This window comes from Piliocolobus tephrosceles, chromosome 11, assembly GCF_002776525.5.
Source record: "Piliocolobus tephrosceles isolate RC106 chromosome 11, ASM277652v3, whole genome shotgun sequence".
Classification (NCBI taxonomy): Eukaryota; Metazoa; Chordata; class Mammalia; order Primates; family Cercopithecidae; genus Piliocolobus; species Piliocolobus tephrosceles.
In genome coordinates, this window is record NC_045444.1 from 114,325,014 (window position 1) to 114,344,831 (window position 19,818).

Genomic DNA, 19,818 nt, shown 5'->3' on the forward strand with positions numbered 1-19,818 from the left:
CTTGGATAACTGAAACCCAGAGTGACTTCACTGTATTAGACTGGATTGGCTTAGCAGATTAAAATTACTGCTATTCATTATTTAGTTTCTGGTTGTTCAAGGCAGGTGCTGGTGGGAACATCTTAGTTCAGGCTTCCGTAACAAGTACCACGGACTGGGTGACTCACAAACGACAGAAACTTCTTCCTCACAGTTCTGGAGACTGGAAGTCTGAGATCAGGGTGCTAGCATGCCCCTTTACTTTGAAATAAATCAGTATGCTTTCCCTAAGAACAAGGACATTCTCTTACATAACCAGTACAATGATCAAAGTCAAGAAACTTAACATTGATATAACACGATTATCTAAACCACAATCCGTATTCAGAGTTCATCCATTGTCTCAATGATGTCTTTTGTAAGTACTTATTATTCTGGTTCAGGATCTATCATCACTCAGTGCATTTAGTCATTCTCTTTAGATTTATTTAATCTCAAATATTTCTTCAGACTTTTCTTTCCTTGACTGTCAACGATTATTTTGTACAATTTCTTCAATTTGGTTTACTCTGATGTTTACTTATGATTTGAGTCAAGTAATTCATTTTGGGCAGGAATTCCAGAGAATTGCTGCTTTTTTTTTTCTTCAGTCTTGCTCTGTTGCCAGGCTGGAGTGCAGTGGCATGATCTCGGCCCATTGCAACCTCTGACTCCCTGGTATAAGCGATTCTCCTGCCTCAACCTCCCCAGTAGCTGAGATTACAGGCACGTGCCACCACGCCCAGCTAATTTTTGTATTTTTAGTAGAGATGGGATTTCACCATGTTGGCCAGGATGGTCTGGATCTCCTGACCTCGTGATCCGCCCACCTTGGCCTCCCAAAGTGCTCATACCTGCAATTATAGGTATGAGCCACCATGCCCGGCCTTGCTGTGTTCTCTTCAATGCATTGTAATATAAGGTAATATATGTCAATTCATCCCACTATTGGTGATGTCATCCCTGACTCAAGTGATCCTCTCACCTCAGCCTCCTGAGTAGCCGGGACTGTAGGGGCGCACACCACACCCAGCTAATTAATTTTTTTGTAGAGACTAGATCTTGCCTTGTTGCCCAGGCTGGTCTTGAACTCCTGGGTTCAAGCAATCCTCCTAACTTGGCCTCCCAAAGTGTTGGGATTATAGGTAAGAGCCAACATGCCCCACCCAAAGATGGCATTTTAAATGGCATGAGCACAAGCAATAACATAGGTGACCAAAATCTACCAAAGACTTTCTCATTTCTATAGAACAAACTCTTTGCCCCTCCCTCCATAAGTCCTTCCGGAGTGTCTTAATGGCTAAGAGAAAGTTTGAGCTGGGAGAGAGCTTGGATTTCATATGGTTCGCTGTTGCTGTTTTCCAAGTATGGGATGCTTACTACTGCTGAGAAAAAGATTTTTTTTTTTTTAAATGTGTTGCATGTTTATATTAGGTTAAATTGTATCACTTAGTAGCAAAGGCTTTGCCATCTCAATAATCTTTTCGATCTTCTGAACACATCAAGTAGGAAGGCTCAATTGAGTGCTATTCCATCTTGTAGCCTGTCTTAACAATCTCAAACAGTTGCTAATTTCCCTCCCTCCCTCTCTCATCCCTTCCTTCCTTCCTTCCTTCCTTCCTTCCTTCCTTCCTTCCTTCCTTCCTTCCTTCCCTCCTTCCTTCCTTCCCTCCCTCCTTCCTTCCTTCCTTCCTTCCTTCCTTCCTTCGTTTACAAAGAAAAGAATGGTTTTTGGGTTCAGAGTCTTTGTGGCAGTATATAGTAATCAGTATATAGTAATATAGTAATATACAGTAGTATATAGTAATTCAATGCCTTTAGATCAATATATTTTCCATTTTTACTGTGCATACACATATATACAATGTATTTTAAAAATTGGCTTTACAATATGTAGTTTTATCACTTGGTTTACAACTAAATGTATTGTGAACATTTTCTACAACAGTTAAAAGAATTGCATAGCTTGGAGGAGACATAATTTATTAAGCAATCTTGTTGGGGACATTGAGGCGTAATTTTTTTTTTTTTTATAAGGAGACTTCATTCTTTTTATAACACCTTTGGGGAAAAAAGGGGAGTCCTTGTCTCATATAGCTTTCTATAGACAATGGAAACTTGCCCTTCCATTTAGCCTTTTAATTTGCTTCTCTACACCCACCTAATCACCATCAAGTAACCCATTTTATGTTTTCCAACTTCTCTCTCCCATGTGCTTCCTCTTTCCTACCCAGTCTCCCTGCATACATGCAGATGAACTTCCATTCCTTCAACCCTCTATTTCCTCCCCTTAAAGAGGCTTTCTTTTCTTTTAAAAAGACTATTTTAATTGATTTTTATCAACTCTACTCAAAACTGTATCCTAAGGTCCACATAGTCTTTAATAATCTGAAGATATAATTCAATTGTCTAAAATAACATTTTAAGAAGACCTTGGTAGAATTATATGTATCAAGAAGCACTGGACTTAGGCACAATGGAGTTATGGCTGACTTTCTTTTGACAAAAGTAGTAGTTTTTGTGGGGAGGGCAGGGCAAAGAGATAAGAAGTAATTGGCATTATAAGGAAATGTTAGAGATCATTTTGGAAATGTATTCATTATTTTAAGGCAACTAACAAATGATCATCTTTCAGTTAGGACATTGTAGCAGCAGCCTTTACTGGTCATGAAATTTGCATGATATCTAAAATTGTATTTCTGGAAATAGGTCAACAGCAATTAAGAGTAACTTTTTATAGAAAGGCAGATGCCAGCTAGCATAAAAGTGGTACATGCAGACGGTGGTAGTTCTGGAGTCCTGGAAGCCGTGAAGTGCTCATCCATCACAAGGCCAGCACAGCCAGGTAAAAATGCCTGAAGAAAGCAGTGGAGCTGGCTGTGCCAGCATTTGCACACGGAACACTTCTTGGGCAGCCGGGTGTCATGGGGCACAGACCCACAGTTCTCTTTGCATATGTCGTGCTCACAGTTCCATCCATAGAAGGAGGCACAAAAGGGCATAGAAAGGGCAGGCACAAAAGGACCCCAGCATGCAGGTTCCCCCATTCAGGCAGCAGGTTCTGTATAGCTCCTTACTGTCCTGTATCCCCATGGGGGGCACAAGTTGGGAAGACGGAGGACAGATTGCAGGCTCCTCCTGGGTCTGAATGCTGTCATCTCTGAAGGCCGGGTCTCCCTGAGAGGGACGCACAAGCTCCTGATGGCCCAGCCCTTAATGACCAATTCAACACCTTTAAAAATTGCCTTTACTTTTACAGTTCCTGGCTGTTTACTGAACATTTCATATAATTTTAAATTTAGAAATGAAAACTTCACAGGTGGAATTAAATTTCATATAATTTTCAGTGAACAGCCAGTAACTGTAAAAGTAAAGGTAATTTTTAAAATTACATTTTACAAAGTTAAGTAAAATAAGTGAGTCAATCTAGAGACATTTTAAGAACTTAAAGAAAACTTAGGTATGGATCTCTGGAAGAGGTAAGGAGAGATATGGCTCATAGTTGTGCAGATAACACAGGAGTTACTTAAGTTTGGGAAATTCCGATTTAGGCCAAATTTCTTAAAGGAAATTGACAAGCTGGCTGGCTGACTCTTTCTCTCCACAGGCTTCCTGATGGAAATGTGGCAGGCAAACAACGATGCTGGCAAGAAATAGGACAGGCCGCATGAAGGCCTGGAGAGTTTTATTATTATTATTATTATTTTTTTATTATACTTTAAGTTCTAGGGTACATGTGCATAACGTGCAGGTTTGTTACATATGTATACATGTGCCATGTTGGTGTGCTGCACCCATCAACTCGTCAGCTCCCATCAATTCATCATTTATATCAGGTATAACTCTCCAATGCAATCCCTCCCCCCTCCCCCCTCCCCATGATAGGCCCCATTGTGTGATGTTCCCCTTCCCGAGTCCAAGTGAGCTCATTGTTCAGTTCCCACCTATGAGTGAGAACATGCGGTGTTTGGTTTTCTCTTCTTGTGATAGTTTGCTAAGAATGATGGTTTCCAGCTGCATCCATGTCCCTACAAAGGACGCAAACTCATCCTTTTTTATGGCTGCATAGTATTCCATGGTGTATATGTGCCACATTTTCTTAATCCAGTCTGTCACTGATGGACATTTGGGTTGATTCCAAGTCTTTGCTATTGTGAATAGTGCCGCAATAAACATACGTGTGCATGTGTCTTTGTAGTAGCATAATTTATAATCCTTTGGGTATATACCCAGTAGTGGGATGGCTGGGTCATATGGTACATCTAGTTCTAGATCCTTGAGGAATCGCCATACTGTTTTCCATAATGGTTGAACTAGTTTACAATCCCACCAACAGTGTAAAAGTGTTCCTATTTCTCCACATCCTCTCCAACACCTGTTGTTTCCTGATTTTTTAATGATTGCCATTCTAACTGGTGTGAGATGGTATCTCATTGTGGTTTTGATTTGCATTTCTCTGATGGCCAGTGATGATGAGCATTTTTTCATGTGTCTGTTGGCTGTATGAATGTCTTCTTTTGAGAAATGTCTGTTCATATCCTTTCCCCACTTTTTGATGGGGTTGTTTGTTTTTTTCTTGTATATTTGTTTGAGTTCTTTGTAGATTCTGGAAATTAGCCCTTTGTCAGATGAGTAGATTGCAAAAATTTTCTCCCATTCTGTAGGTTGCCTGTTCACTCTGATGGTAGTTTCTTTTGCTGTGCAGAAGCTCTTTAGTTTAATTAGATCCCATTTGTCAATTTTGGCTTTTGCTGCTGTTGCTTTTGGTGTTTTAGACATGAAGTCCTTGCCCATGCCTAGGCCCTGAATGGTACTACCTAGATTTCTGGGTATATACCCAAAGGATTATAAATTATTCTACTACAAAGACACATGCACACGTATGTTTATTGCGGCACTATTCACAATAGCAAAGACTTGGAATCAACCCAAATGTCCATCAGTGACAGACTGGATTAAGAAAATGTGGCACATATACACCATGGAATACTATGCAGCCATAAAAAAGGATGAGTTTGCGTCCTTTGTAGGGACATGGATGCAGCTGGAAACCATCATTCTTAGCAAACTATCACAAGAAGAGAAAACCAAACACCGCATGTTCTCACTCATAGGTGGGAACTGAACAATGAGCTCACTTGGACTCGGGAAGGGGAACATCACACAATGGGGCCTATCATGGGGAGGGGGGAGGGGGGAGGGATTGCATTGGAGAGTTATACCTGATATAAATGATGAATTGATGGGAGCTGACGAGTTGATGGGTGCAGCACACCAACATGGCACATGTATACATATGTAACAAACCTGCACATTATGCACATGTACCCTAGAACTTAAAGTATAATAAAAATAAAAAAAAAAAATTAAAAAAAAAATCAGGAAACAACAGGTGCTGGAGAGGATGTGGAGAAATAGGAACACTTTTACACTGTTGGTGGGATTGTAAACTAGTTCAACCATTATGGAAAACAGTAAGGCCTGGAGAGTTTTAAGCCCAGGTTGAGAGTACAGGTGCAGGCTTTCTGGTGTAGGTTCCGACGCACCTGCCTTCAATTTCTGCCTCTACTATCCATTTAGGCTGTGACCTCTGGTAGTTCTCCACTTTCTCTAATTCTCAGTTACTTCATCCTTAAGAAGTGGTACATAACCCACACCTTGTTCGGATTATATGAGTATGTGTGCATACACCGTTTAGTGCAACGTATGGCACAGAGCCAAGAAACGCAGGATATTAAGTTGAGGTCATTTTTCTTTTGGGAGGACAAGGACAGGGCACGGGCTGGGGCTCCGAGTGGTAACCAAGGGCAGGCTTTTCCTCCTGCACTTCCTTTCGGGAAACCAGTGCGCTAAAATAGTGCATGCAGCCCAGGCTCTGGCCTAGGCCGTCGGTTCCCGGCCATGCTTAGCTCCTCTGAGGTCGCCCTTAGTGAGAATAAGAGGCGCCCCCACTCCGTTCACTCTAGACACCTCCAGAACACTCGCCTCCCGCGCACTGGAGCCCCGGGACACCCCCAGCAGCCAGCGTAGCGGGATCACCCGGAAGCCCCAGGACCGCTTGGTGAAACCTGCGCATGCGCATCCGCGTCCCTCTGCTGTTTAGCCGTTTCCATGGCTACGAAGCCCATCGGCCGGGGATAGGAGAGCAAGAAAATGAAGCTCAAGAGTTTCCTGCTCCGGTATTATCCGCCAGGTACGCGCCAGCCCGGCCCGTCAGCCCCACGTGGGACCCTGGGCTCCCAGACTGGGAGGGTTTGGGGCAGAGGAGGGCACGGGGACTGAGGGGCGGCGGGGTTCCCAGGTGGGACTGGAAATCGGGCACTTCCCAACCTGTGCCCCTCATTCCTTCAGATGCTGGACTCTTCCTCAAAACGTTAACAATTACTCTTTTAGGAATTTAAAGAGTTTAGCTTGACTGTGCATATCAGTCCGTCTGAATTTATTGAGTGCCTACTGCGTTACAGGCTTTGTGCTCTGTGCTATGAACCTTTAACGAAGTTCATAGTCCTTGATTTCAATGAGTGAAGTAATTATGGAATGAATTACTTCACTATTACTTAGTAATATAAGCAATACATTAATTACCTAATCCTTGCCTAACTCTAATTTTAGGTGAGGACATGTTCACCTTTAAAGAATAAGTGACACCCATTGATCACCCAGCTTGTTAGGGACAGAAATAGAAGTGGAATTCTTGGGTTCTAATTCAGAACTCATATTCTGAATTAGAAACATCTGCAAACAAACAAACAAACAAAAAAATCTGCAAAACATTCCACTCCAGGCAGAAGATAACCAAATACACTTGCCCAGTGAAGTTTGGATAGGAAGTGCCATAAAGATTTCAAAGGAGGGTAAGATACTTTGGACTTGTTTGGTTTAGAATAGCTTTATGAGGGATGGGACTTGAATTTAAGGTTGACTGTCTCACTTTTCCCAGCAACATATCCAACATCTCCGATGAGGTATCACACAGAGAGCTCATGATTTCTTTTTTCCAGTCCCATCCCAATCCTCCTGCTTCCTCAGACTGTGCCCTGCCAGTAGAAGGCATCATCACCCTGCCTGTTTTTTGCCAGAAACCTAGGTGGTCACTTTTTGTTTCTCTCTTGTGATCATTAATTCCACCCCACCCCCACCCCCGCATTGCTTTATCCATTCTGCCAGCTCTAAATCCAAAATATTCTGGGAATCCATCAGATTATCCCTCTTTCCACAGCACAGATTTCTTGGTCTAACATCCCTTCCAGCTGCCAGCCTAGTCCAACCCTCCATTCCAGCCACCATTCCCTCTGGCTGGGCCATTCCAGTGGCTTTTCAACTGGATTCCTGGTTTTCTGACTCATCTCCTACAATCCGTCTGCCATTAGGAGCCAGTGGAATCTGAATTCAAGATCTCCAGTAGTTTCCTACCATGCTGAGAATACAATCTGCACCCTGTGGGATTTGGCTTATCCTGCCCTGTTAACTTCTAAAACTTCACTTGTGTACCCTCACTGTACTTCCGACTTCTTTAGCTTGTTCTTCTAAGACTTAAGAGAGGGTCTTTTCCTCATTTGTTTTGTGGACCCAGCTTTCCCTAGAGCTAGGTAAAGCTGCTTCCTTTTCTTCAGTTTTGATTGATGTCAGCCACCTGAAGAGACTTTCCCACCTATTCGAAGTAGCCGGTGCTGATTTTACTCTATGCCATAAAGTGCTTAAAAATTATATTTGTCAGCATCCAAAACTCTACTTGTTATGTATCAAATGTCTGCCTCTTTCCCATTTAATGTAAACTTCGTGAGAACTAAGATCTTAGTGTTTTTTGATCATTGTAGCATCCCCAGCTCCTAGAAGAGATTTGGGGACATAGGAGATCAGGAATGTTTGTTGAATGAATGTATGGGTAAATGGATGTGTTTGATGAGAGGTCAGGCATGGAAATTACTGAGAATAAATACTGAAAATCTTAAGGGATGCTGCTTCTGCCTCCCTGGAAGACCAATCCTGGACAGCTACTTTCTCCAATGGGAAGTTGACATTTGTTGAAAAGACACTCATTTTCTCCGTCATAGAATTCCAGTTAAAATAACATGAGAAAGCTATATATATGAGAGTGTCTAGAGAAGTTTATTTTATGTAATTAATTAATTTATTTAATTTTTGAGACACAGTCTTGCTCTGTCGCCTAGGTTGGATTGCAGTGGCACAATCTTGGCTCACTGTAACCGCCACCTCCTGGATTCAAACGATTCTCATCCCTCAGCCTCCCAGGTAGCTGAAATCACAGGTGTGCACCACCATGCCCAGCTGATTTTTGTATTTTTAGTAGAGATGGGGTTTCACCATGTTGGCCAGGCTGGTCTTGAATTCCTGACCTCAAGTTATCTACCTGTCTTGGCCTCCCAAAGTGCTGGGATTACAGGTGTGACCCACTGCACCAGGCTGAGAGTATCTATGAAATTTAAATTAGGCATAGGTATATAGTATATAGAAAATTAAAAATTAAGACTAATAGTCTGTTTCCTTTAAGTATTCCATAATTTTCTTTTGGCTCTTTTTGCCCATAGGCCTGTGCTGGTTCCCATAGGTGTACCAATAAATGAAGTTGTTGCTTTCATCCCTTTGTTGTGGAGTGTAGGTTAAGAATGTGGGCTCTGGGTTCAGAATAACTGATTCTCAACATATACGATAATAATAATAAAAAAAACTTGGGCAATTTGTTTTATTCTATCAAAGCATGGGTGCATGGTGACAACAGCACCACTTCACAGGTCTACTAGACCCTTCCGGCTGCTTATCTTATTTGATTCTTTCTCTTCAGAGTAAAGAAAGCTTTTTGGAAGAATATTCTCCTCAAGTGCTGTCCTCCCTTCCTATCATGCTTTCACCCTCATTGCCCCACTGAAACTGCCCACTTCAAGATCTCCAATGACATTCACATTGCTAATCCACTGGCCAAGCCACAGTCCTTGCCTGCCTTGACCTGACAGCAGCATTCGACCCATCTGACCGCTCTGCTTTCCTTTGGCTTCCAGGACACATATTCTATTTTCCTTCCTGTCTCACTGTCACTTCTTCTGTGTCCATCTTGTTGGTTCCTCTTCTTCTTTTTGATTATTTAATGTTGGAGAGCCCCAGAGCCCCAAACTTGGATTTCCCTTTTCTATCTACGCTCATACACTAGCCAATCTCATCCATTCTCAAGGCTTAAAAACTATCCTGAAGCTGGGCGCAGTGGCTTACGTCTGTAATCTCAGCATTTTGGGAGGCTGAGGTTGGCGGATCACCTGAGGTCAGGAGTTTGAGACCAGCCTGCCCAATATGGTGAAACCCCATCTCTACTAAAAATACAAAACAATTAGCCAGGTGTGGTGGTGCGGGTCTGTAATCCCAGCAACTCAGGAGGCTGAGACAGGAGAATTGCATCTCAGGTGGGGGTCTCCCATGGTCTCCCCCATCTCAGCAAATTGCAGCTCCATTTTTTCCACTTGCTCATGTCAGACATTTTAGACTCTTCCTTGTCTCCTCTCTCTCATTTCCACATCCACTAACAGATCCTGCTGGTCCTGCCCTCAAAATATATGCAGAATTCAACAATTTCTCCTACCTGACCGGTACCATTCTTTTTAGCTTGAAAGCTTCCTTCCACCTTTGCCCCTCTTCAGTCTATATGGCAATGGGGTAGTTCTGTTAGAGCATAAATATGACCATGTCATTCTTCTGTTCCAGCCCTCCAATGGCTTCACAGCTCGCCTAAAGTAAAAGGGCCGTGATCCCCAAGGCCCTCCAAAATCTCACCCCCTGTTGCTTCCCTGACCTCACCACTTTTGACTTTTCCCTCCAGCAACACTCCTCTCCTTGGTGTTCCTTGGATGGGGCAGAGGTGTTTCCACCCAGGGTCTGCAGTTGCTGTTCTTTCTGCCTCAAATAACCTACCCATAGACATTTGTATCGCTAGTGCCCCATCTTTTTAAACTCTTTCTTCAAAAATGTGTAAAGTGAAGACTTAGATGACGCCTTTCTGAGCATTTCTATCTTCTTCCCATGATATTTCACAGCCCCTTTCCCTGGTTTGTCTTTTCTCCTTGGGGCTTTTTCCAACTCATCATTATTTTACTCATTTATTTTGCTTATTGAGAATAAAAGATTGATGAAGGTAGAAACTTTGTCTATTTTGTTTACTCCTTATCTCTAGCACCCAGAGGAGAGCCTGGTGCATAAAATGACATTAATGTTTTTGTTGAATAAGGGAGTTTAATGAGATGATGTGTGTTAAACAGAATGCCTCAAACTCTTCCTGAAATGTGAAAGGGCCAGATAAGTTATGTTTGATCTACTTTAGCCCTAAAAGCCTAGGACTCTTTTTTTTTTTTCTTTTTTTTTGAGATGGAGTCTAGCTCTGTCACCCAGACCGGAGTGCAGTGGCTGATCTCGGCTCACTGCAAACTCCGCCTCTTGGGTTCATGCCATTCTCCTGCCTCAGCCTCCCGAGTAGCTGGGACTACAGGCGCCCACCACTACGCCCAGCTAATTTTTTTTTTTTTTTTGTATTTTTAGTAGAGATGGGGTTTCACCGTGTTAGCCAGGATGGTCTGGATCTCCTGACCTCATGATCTGCCCACCTTGGCCTCCCAAAGTGCTGGGATTACAGGCATGAGCCACCGCGCCCAGCCAAGCCTAGGATTCTTGTAGAGATCTTAGGCTCACGTAATTCTCTTGACTCATGCTTGCCACTATTGCCTTAATGCTTATCTCATAATGAGGTCATATTACTTAGCATGCTTGACATTTAATTTCTGAATTCCAATCTTTGGTGAGCCAAATCATATGCAAGTTTCCAGGATACTACTGAATAGCAGGTAGGTGTTTCAATAACAGCATTATCAGATAGGAAAAAATCATTCCACTGAATCATTCCCGTGCTAACTTTATCCCTTCTGCATATAGAGCAGTTTTGTTTTGCCTCCCAATCCTCTAATTTTCACCCTCCCACTTTCTTTTGAATAACGTATAGGTCAGGGGCATTGTCTTGCTGCTATCTACTGAATTATCCCTCTCCCTACCTACATTCCCAAAGGTTAAATGTACGTGCCAGTAATATGGCTAACCAAACATGGGACATTCCTTTTCATCTTGGTCACATTTATTAATTCATAAGCTCTTTGCTTTGGGAAGAGTGGGTGTTGACTATGTATTTTTCAGCTGACTCAGTTGTGACAATTTTTGTATTTCGTTTATTGTGTGAAGTCCATAGTTCTTTGACCAGGAGAAGGAATTAAGTCAACATTAACTAATCTAGTTAACATTCTAAGCACTTTAAGGATTTCTGTTGATTGAATATATAATCTAAGTAAAGAATACTAGTATCATTTGAAGCATGCTCTTTTAATGTATTAAAGAATTTGAGGAATAGAAGCTTCTCACCTAAGTGTTTTGGGAATTAGATTTGTTGAATAATGCACAATCAAGGGAAAATCAAGATTATTAAGATACTATGGGAAACAATCACTGAAGAAAAGCATGTATTTCTGGCAGCATCTTTGTTTATTTTAATTTTTTATTTTTATTTTTGAGGCACAGTTTTGCTCTGTTACCCAGGCTGGAATACAGTGGCACAATCTTGGCTTACTGCAACCTCTGCCTCTGTCTCCCGAGTAGCTGAGATTACAGCCATGTGCCATCATACCCAACTCATTTTAGTATTTTAAGTAGATATGTGGTTTTACCATGTTGGCCAGGCTGGTCTCGAACTCCTGACCTCAAGTGATGCACCTGCCTTGGCCTCCGAAAGTGCTGGGATTATAGGCGTGAGCCACTGCTTCCAGACTCTTTGTTTTCTGTTTTTATTCTTCATGACACATATCACAGCCTTTTGCTCATATTGGAGCTCACTAATCGTGAGAGGGGTGAACATATTGCCTAGATCAAAGTTCCACAACGTTTTTGGCACCGGGGACTGGTTTCTTGGGAGACAATTTTTCCACAGACCGGGGGATGGTTTCAGGATGAAACTATTCCACCTGAGATCATCAGGCATTAGTTAGATTCACATCAAGAGTGTGCAACCTGGATCCCTGTATTCACAGTTCACAACAGGGTTTGTGCTGCTATGGGAGTCTAATGCTGCTGATCTGATAGGAGGCTGAACGAGCTCAGGCGGTAATGCTCGCTCGCCCGCCACTCACCTCCTGCTGTGTGGCCCGGGTTCTAACAGGCCACAGACTGGTACTGGTCCAGGGCCCAGTGGGGTGGGGGGACCCCTGGCCTAGAGGTTTTGTCACAGTGAAGCAGTCAAATGTACATGTTTAAATTTTGTACTTTATTTTCTAGATCCATTTGTACAGCATCCCAAAGAATTTTTAGTAGTCAGCTTAAAGACTTTGAACTTTTTACTTTATTACAAACAAATAGTGAATAAAGAAAGCAGACTTTTGTTAACTTATCTGCTAAAATGTTAAAAATGTATTTCCTTGGGGTATTAGATCATACTCTGTGTACTGCCAGGTGCTAATTCTTTCCAACCTTTCTCTGAGTTACAGATTATTATTATATTGCTTATTCATTGTGTACATCATTTATTTATGCAAGCACTTGTTTCCTCAATAATTAATAGCACATATTAAATATCCTCATATATAATGCAAAAAATCTAAAATTATAGTGCAGAATGAAACATTCCCTTGATGATAATGGCATCTTGCACTGATACAGACTTTGTATGTTTAAAGTATGTATCTTTCTTGAATTTTCAAATAGCTTTGTAGCGATCTTGATCTTCAAGGATTTATATTCTGATAATGCTGATCAACTGGGCATGGTGGTGCATGCCTTTAATCCCAGCACTTTGAGAGGCTGAGGCAGGAGGATGGCTTGAGCCCAGGAGTTGAAGACCAGCCTGAGAAACATAGTGAAAGCTTGTTTCTACAAAAAATTAAAAAATTAGCTGGGCATAGCGGCATGTGCCTGTAGTCCTAACTACTCAGGAAGATGTGGCAGGAGAATGGTGTGGATCCCCAGGAGTTCGAGGCTACAGTGAGTGTTGACTGTACCACTGCACTGCAGCCTGGGTAACAGAGCAAGACTCGGACTCTAACAAAATGAAAAAGAAAAGATGTCGATCCCTATCATTTTTTCTATTTTCTTATTTTTCTCTTATTTTTAAATTTAAATTTATTTATTTATTTATTTATTATTTATTTATTTTTGCCTAGGCTGGAGTGTAATGGCACAATCTCAGCTCATTCAATGTCTGCCTCCTGGGTTCAAACGATTCTCGTGCCTCAGCTTCCCAAGTTGCTGGGATTACAGGCCATGTGCCACCACACCTGGCTAATTTTTTCCATTTTTAGTACAGACAGGGTTTCACCATGTTGGCCAGGCTTGTCTTGGACTCCTGGCCTCAAGTGATCTGTCCGCCTCGGCCTCCCAAAGTGCTGGAGTTACAGGCATGAGCCACCACGCCTGGCTTCTCTTACTTTAATAAAATATTGTGTATAGCCAAATAATGGAAAATGCATCAAGGAATAGCTAAGATCAGCCTCATCCCCCTGAAGATGCGATCATGACTTGAAAGGAGCCACCTGACACGTTAGAGTGCCTGTGTCTTCAAGCTGCTTATGTTGAATGTTATCAGTCTTTGTGATCTTTGCTAATTTGATGGGTAAAACTTATGTCTATTCTGTTTTGTATTTTTTCTTAATAATGAAGTTAGGGACTTTTTGTTTTGGTTTATTGATCATTTTCTGTCTTTGTAAATTGACTGCTCCTGGCTTTTGTCCAATTTTCTTTTTAAAAATCATTTTTGGAGTTCTTTATATTAAGTTCTTAAAGCTTTGTGTTTATGGTTCAAACTTTGCTGATTACTGTTTGCCTTTAACTTTGTGGCATCTTTTATCGTACAGAAGCTTACAATTTATTTTAGACAAATTGGTCAATTTTTTCTTTTATAGCTATTGTATTTCATGTACTGACAAAGGTGATTACAGACACTAAGAGACAAATACATTGTATTATCTAGAATATTTTATATTTTATTTTTAATATTAAAATTTGTAATCAACTTGGAATATTTTTGTACATTGTATGTGGCAGAAATCTATTTTGTTAAGTTTTCAAAAAATCTAACTATTATATCATTTATTGAGCAATACATTCTTTCTCTATTAATTTGAAATATTATCACATCATTTATTGAACAATACCTTCTTTCTCTATTAACTTGAAATATTACCTTCATTTTATTTTTAAATTTTGATGCATAGATGATCAAAATTGATGATCATGCTGATCTAATTTTGTATCAAAACCACACTTTATTTTTTTATAGTTCATTGTAATATCTGGTAGAGTAAATTTTCACATTTCAAAAAGTAAAATCATTATAATTACATTAACTTCATAAATTTGACATCTTTACAGCATTGGGTTTTATCATCCAGAAATGTGTCTCCTCATTTATCACAATTTTCTTTTATATTCAATAGTACATTTAGGACTTGCACATTTCTTGTTAATTCTATGTTTAGATATTCAGTAATTTTCTTTGCAATTATAAATGTGATCTTGCCATTAACTGTATCTTCAATGGATACAGTATCTCTTTCTTATCTTCTTCCAGTCTTAGCTTTTTGTATTCTATTCATCTTTTGTAAGCACCTTAAATCTTTTTTATAACATGTGGCACACAGTTCAGTTTAAAAATACTTCAACAATGCTGTAATGTCCATATTTTGCTGAAAAGTTTAATGTGACATGAACAGTCTTTTTTTTTTTTTTCCACTCTAAGGAAATAAGTACTGGCTGACTCTCCACAGAAGCTTTCTTTTTTTCTTTTTAAGTTTGCTTTTGAGAGTAGAGTTTGGTTTCAGGTCGTTAGTACAAAGGAACTACTTCTTGGGGGGGAAAAAACCAAAACAAAATTATGCCAAACTATCCTCTAAGTAGCATTTGCTTGCTGTGTTGTGGTGTTCTGGACAGTTTCTTGAGTCATTATAAGCATTTTGAATTACTTTTCTGTTCTAAAATCTTGCAGTTCATTATACAACAGCTGCTTGGATTTCCTGTTTAGGTTTCAGCACATCCGTCCAGCAAGACAGGGTTGAGAAACATTCCTTCCGAGAGATCATAGCTGTGCAGCTGAGTGGGTAGTGATGTCCGACTCTGAGGTAGAAACTCCAGAGGAGAAGCAGTGTTGAAGGAGAAGATCCTGAACTCTTTGAGGTGGTAGGGAGACATCTATGTATCTGGAACTTAGAGGAGATATAGGCTGGAGATTTGTGATTAATAGTTAGCATGTTGATGGTAATTAAAGTCATGGTACCGATGAATTTATATAGGGAAAGAATGTAAGGTGAGAAGAGAAGAATCTGTAGACCTGAAGTTTAAAGATGCTTAGTGTTTAAAGGTCAGGCAAAAGAGGACAAAGGAGAATAAAAAATAACAAAGTGATTGGAAAAAGAGAAAGAAGAGATTTTATAAAAAGCTTAAAGAGGGTATATTTGAGGAAGGAGGATATATTGTTTATAGTATTGATTATTTCTGAAAGGCCACATGTTATAAGGACAGAGAATGTCAAATGCATTAAGCAATTTGAGGACGGTTGTCCTGTCATCTACCAGTTAGTTCAGGTATTCAACAAGCACTGCTAGAGCATTTTGAAAGATCATGAAGACACTGGATAGGGGCAGGCACTTTTGATAGAGAAATGGAATCCAGAGAGGAATCTGAGTGTGTTACTTGTACCTGGACCTAAATAAAAATCACAGGCCTGCTGTGCTTAAATCATGACTTGCCCTGAGAAGGATCTTTTTGGGAATATAGGGAAGCATAGGACATGGATATGCTTCCTTCCTCAAAGATGTTACAATCTCACTGGAAAGAGAAGGCATAAATGCAATTTAAGTAATACAAGGTGACCATGTAGGATATGCCCCAAGGTAGCATTTGATTAATAGCTAGAAAATAAGCACTGTTCATTAAGACTTTATTCCAGGTGCTTTATATACCTCTTATTTAATCTCAACCGGCAAACTGTAGGTTCATAGATGAGAAAATTGACATTTGCTAGATCATGACATAAGTAAGGGGTTGAGGATCTATCTGATGCCAAGTATACACTTTTCAACTCTGCCACGTTCTTTTTCTTTTTTCTTTTTTTTGAGACAGTTTCACTCTGTCACCCAGGCTGGAGTGCAGTCGTGTCATCTTGGCTCACTGAAACCTCTGCCTCCTGGGTTCAAGCGATTCTCCTTCCTCAGTCTCCCAAGTATCTGGGATTACAGGCACCTGCCATCGTGCCCAGCTAATTTCTGTATTTTTATTAGAGATGGGGTTTCAGCATGTTGGCCAGGCTGGTCTCAAACTCCTGACCTCAAGTGATCTGCCCACTTGGACTCCCAAAGTGCTAGGATTACAGGCGTGAGCCCCTGCACCTGGCCTCTGCCACATTCTTTCTTAATGGTTCGGTGCTTTTGAAAAGTACAGTGTTTTGGCAACATTTCCTATTTTCCCTTGATCTGAAATACTGCTGGAATTATATCTGTTATACCAAACTATGGTCTATAGCAGTGATTCTCAAAATGTGGAGGACTTCTGAGCATCCTTGAACACTTTCAGCAGGGTCTCAAGGTCAAACTTATTTTTCCTAGTAACAATAAGATGTTACTTCCTTTTCTACACTGTGCTGACATTGTCACTAATGGTGCAGAAGCAATGGAAGGTGAAACTGCTGGTGCCTTACTACAAATCAAGGCAGTGACACCAAACTCTAATGGTGGTCACTGTATTTATTCTTCACTGACACACACAATAGGAAAAAACAAAAAAAAATCCCAACAGAACAACCTAGTTTTGCTTGAGGATTTCCTTGATGAAGCAGTGAAAATTATTAATGTAGCAAAATATTAACATGGGAGTGCATGTATTTTGAGTATTCCAGGTGATCAAATAGGAAGTATTAAGAAAGCACTTCTGCTCTAGTAAGTCTGATAGTTGTTGATATGGTTAGGCTTTGTGTCCTCACCCAAATCTCATCTTGAATTATAATTCCCACAATCCCCACATGTCAAAGGAGGACCAGGTGGAGGTAATTGGATCAAGGGGCGGTTCCCCATGCTGTGCTCATGATAGTGAGTGAGTTCTCACGAGATCTGATGGTTTTATAATTGTTTGATAGTTCCTCCTGCATTCATTCTCTTTGCCACCTTGTGAAGAAGGTGTCTTGCTTCCTCTTTTCCTTCTACCATGATTGTAAGTTTCCTGAGGCCTCACCAGCCATGAGGAACTGTGAGTCAATTAAACCTCTTTCTTTGATAAATTACCCAGTCTTGGGAAGTTCTTTATAGCAATATAAAAACAAACTAATACAGTTGTCTTAAGGAAAATATGGGTGGTCGCTTGAGTTCCGATATGAGCCAACTTTTTTTCATGGAAAAGCATTTTTACTTGAAAGACTGACTGAGAAACAACATGGTTTTCAGACTCAGACATTTGGTAGGCATTTTCTTGAAAATGAAGAATGTGAGCCCACAACTTTCAAGCAAAAATACCAGCATTTCTTAATAGTGATATATTTTAGCTTTCAAGCAAAAAGTACAAGTTCAGAAAACTTTTGTTTACCACCATAATCTTGACAGCTTACCAACAGTAAGAGTTTTCTTATGATAAAAATTGGTAGTGAGAGTGGCAAATGTTACTTTCTGATATTGTGTGATGAAATATGTCAACAGTTACAAGATATGCATAACTTAGTAGATCAGTTTTTTTCAAATGTTCGGTGTACGATTATGCATGGATCATGCATGAATAAAAGATCCATCAAAAGTGTGAAATAGACCAATGGGGTTTAATGCAAGTATATGGAAAAGTTCACTAATATGGTTTCAGATTCTATATCGCAACTAATTTTAAGAAGTTACCATTTGTTGAGTTTTAATATAATATCAAAAAATGTTCACAATGATATAAAAGGGCAATTATAATACTCTTTCATTTTCAACCACGTATCAGTGTCTGAATACATTCTTTTCTTATACTTTTCTTAAATATATAAAATATTTAACAGCAGCTTGAATGCAGAAGCAGAGATGAGAATCCAGTATCTTAAGCCAGATATTAGAGATTTGCAAAGGTATAAAACAGTGGTACTCTTCTTACTCTTTTTAGGGTCATGAAAATATAGTTAATTTTACAAAAATTTTATAAAAATAACATGCTATGAATTATTGTTATTTTACTTAATACATATTTAAAAATTTCTCAATTTAATTTTTTAATAATGGAAAAAACCCAAAAACTCTTTGGTGTCCTAAATAATTGTTAAGAGTGTAAGGTGATCCTGAAGCCAAATTTTGGAGATGTACTAGTTTATATCCACAGACAGAGGTAGTAGAATAAAGTGGTTGGGAGGCTCTGTCCAGTTTTTATTAGCGCTGGGCTGTTCAGATGGAATATATTCTATGGATCCATCTTCAAGTTCACGGATTCTATTCTCTGTCATCTCTACTTTTGAACTCACTTAGCAAGTTTTTTTTTCTTTTTTTAAATTAATTTTTTTTATTATACTTTATGTTCTAGGGTACATGTGCACAACATGCAGGTTTGTTACATATGTATACATGTGCCATGTTGGTGTGCTGTACCCATTAACTTGTCATTTATATTGGGTATATCTCCTAATGCTATCCCTCCCCCCTCCCCCCACCCTTAGCAAGTTTTTTATTTTTGTTATCATATTTTTCAGTTCTATAATCCTCATTTGGCTTAATAAATATTTTCTGGGATTTTCCATTTTTTCATTTGTTTCAAGTGAAATTGTAAATGATTATTGAAGGATTTTTATAATATCTTCTTTAAAGTCCTTGTCAGATGATTCCAACCTCTGATTCATCTTGGTATTAGTGTTTGCTGATTGTCCTTGGTATAATAGATGATTTTCAAAAAATTGGCATGGTGGTTCATGCCTGTAATCCCAGCACTTTGGGAGGCAGAGGCGGGCAGATCACTTGAGGTTGGGAATTCGAGACCTGCCTGACCAACATGGAGAAACCCTGTCACTATTAAAAATACAAAATTAGCCGGGCATGGTGGCGGGCGCCTGTAATCCCAGCTACTAGGGAGGCTGAGGCAGGAGATTCGCTTGAACCTCGAAGGTGGAGGTTGCGGTGAGCCGAGATCGTGCCATTGCACTCCAGCCTGAGCAACAAGAGCAAAACTCCGTCTCAAAAAAAAAAAAAAAAAAAAAAAATTGTATCCTAGACATTTTGATTATTACAGGGATCCTTGATCCTGTCTAAACCTTCTAATTTGGCGAAATCTGCTTAGATTTGGCGGTGTTCTTGGGCTTCTTTTGCGGGCGTTAGTTCCAATGGTGTCGGTGTAGTTTCCTAGGCGCTTGCAACGTCGCTGTCCTTTGTTTTTCCGGGTACTGCTAAGGCTCCTGCTCAGTCACTGCTGGCGCCACCTGCAGGGAGCAGAAGGTACTTCCCTAGTAGGCCTGGGGTCACTGAGTGATCTTCGTGGTCACTTCTGGCCTGATTATGCTGCTGGCTGGAAGACAGGGAGACGCAGAGCTTTGCTAAGGCTGCCTCAGTGCCTAGTTGTGGAGTGAGGTCTGAGACATCCCTGGATGTCACTGTTGCCCCTTTTGCAAGTGGAGAGGACCATCCACCAAAGGCCTGGCTGTGGAGCAGGGTCTGGGAGGTCCCAGGACTTTCTTGATGGGGCTGCAGCCAGATCCGACTGCCTGCTGGGGCCCAGCGTGTGCAATGGGAACTGGACCAGCTCCAAGCTTCCACTACGGGATCAAACTGCTTGCAGAGG

The 19,818-nt window shown here is 40.5% G+C and overlaps 1 protein-coding gene and 1 pseudogene across 1 annotated transcript in view; one reads left to right on the forward strand and one right to left on the reverse strand.

The window, feature by feature from the left end:
- Positions 1-2,738: 2,738 nt before the first annotated feature.
- On the reverse strand, positions 2,739-6,094 carry LOC111527533 (annotated as a pseudogene).
- A 9,023-nt stretch (positions 6,095-15,117) lies between these two features.
- The window catches only part of DAW1 (dynein assembly factor with WD repeats 1), a 49,228-nt gene continuing 44,527 nt past the window's right edge, over positions 15,118-19,818 (forward strand). The window contains exon 1 of the mRNA XM_026451656.1: positions 15,118-15,219. The gene's annotated coding sequence lies outside the window, so the exon portion shown is untranslated. The remainder of the gene's footprint in view (positions 15,220-19,818) is intronic.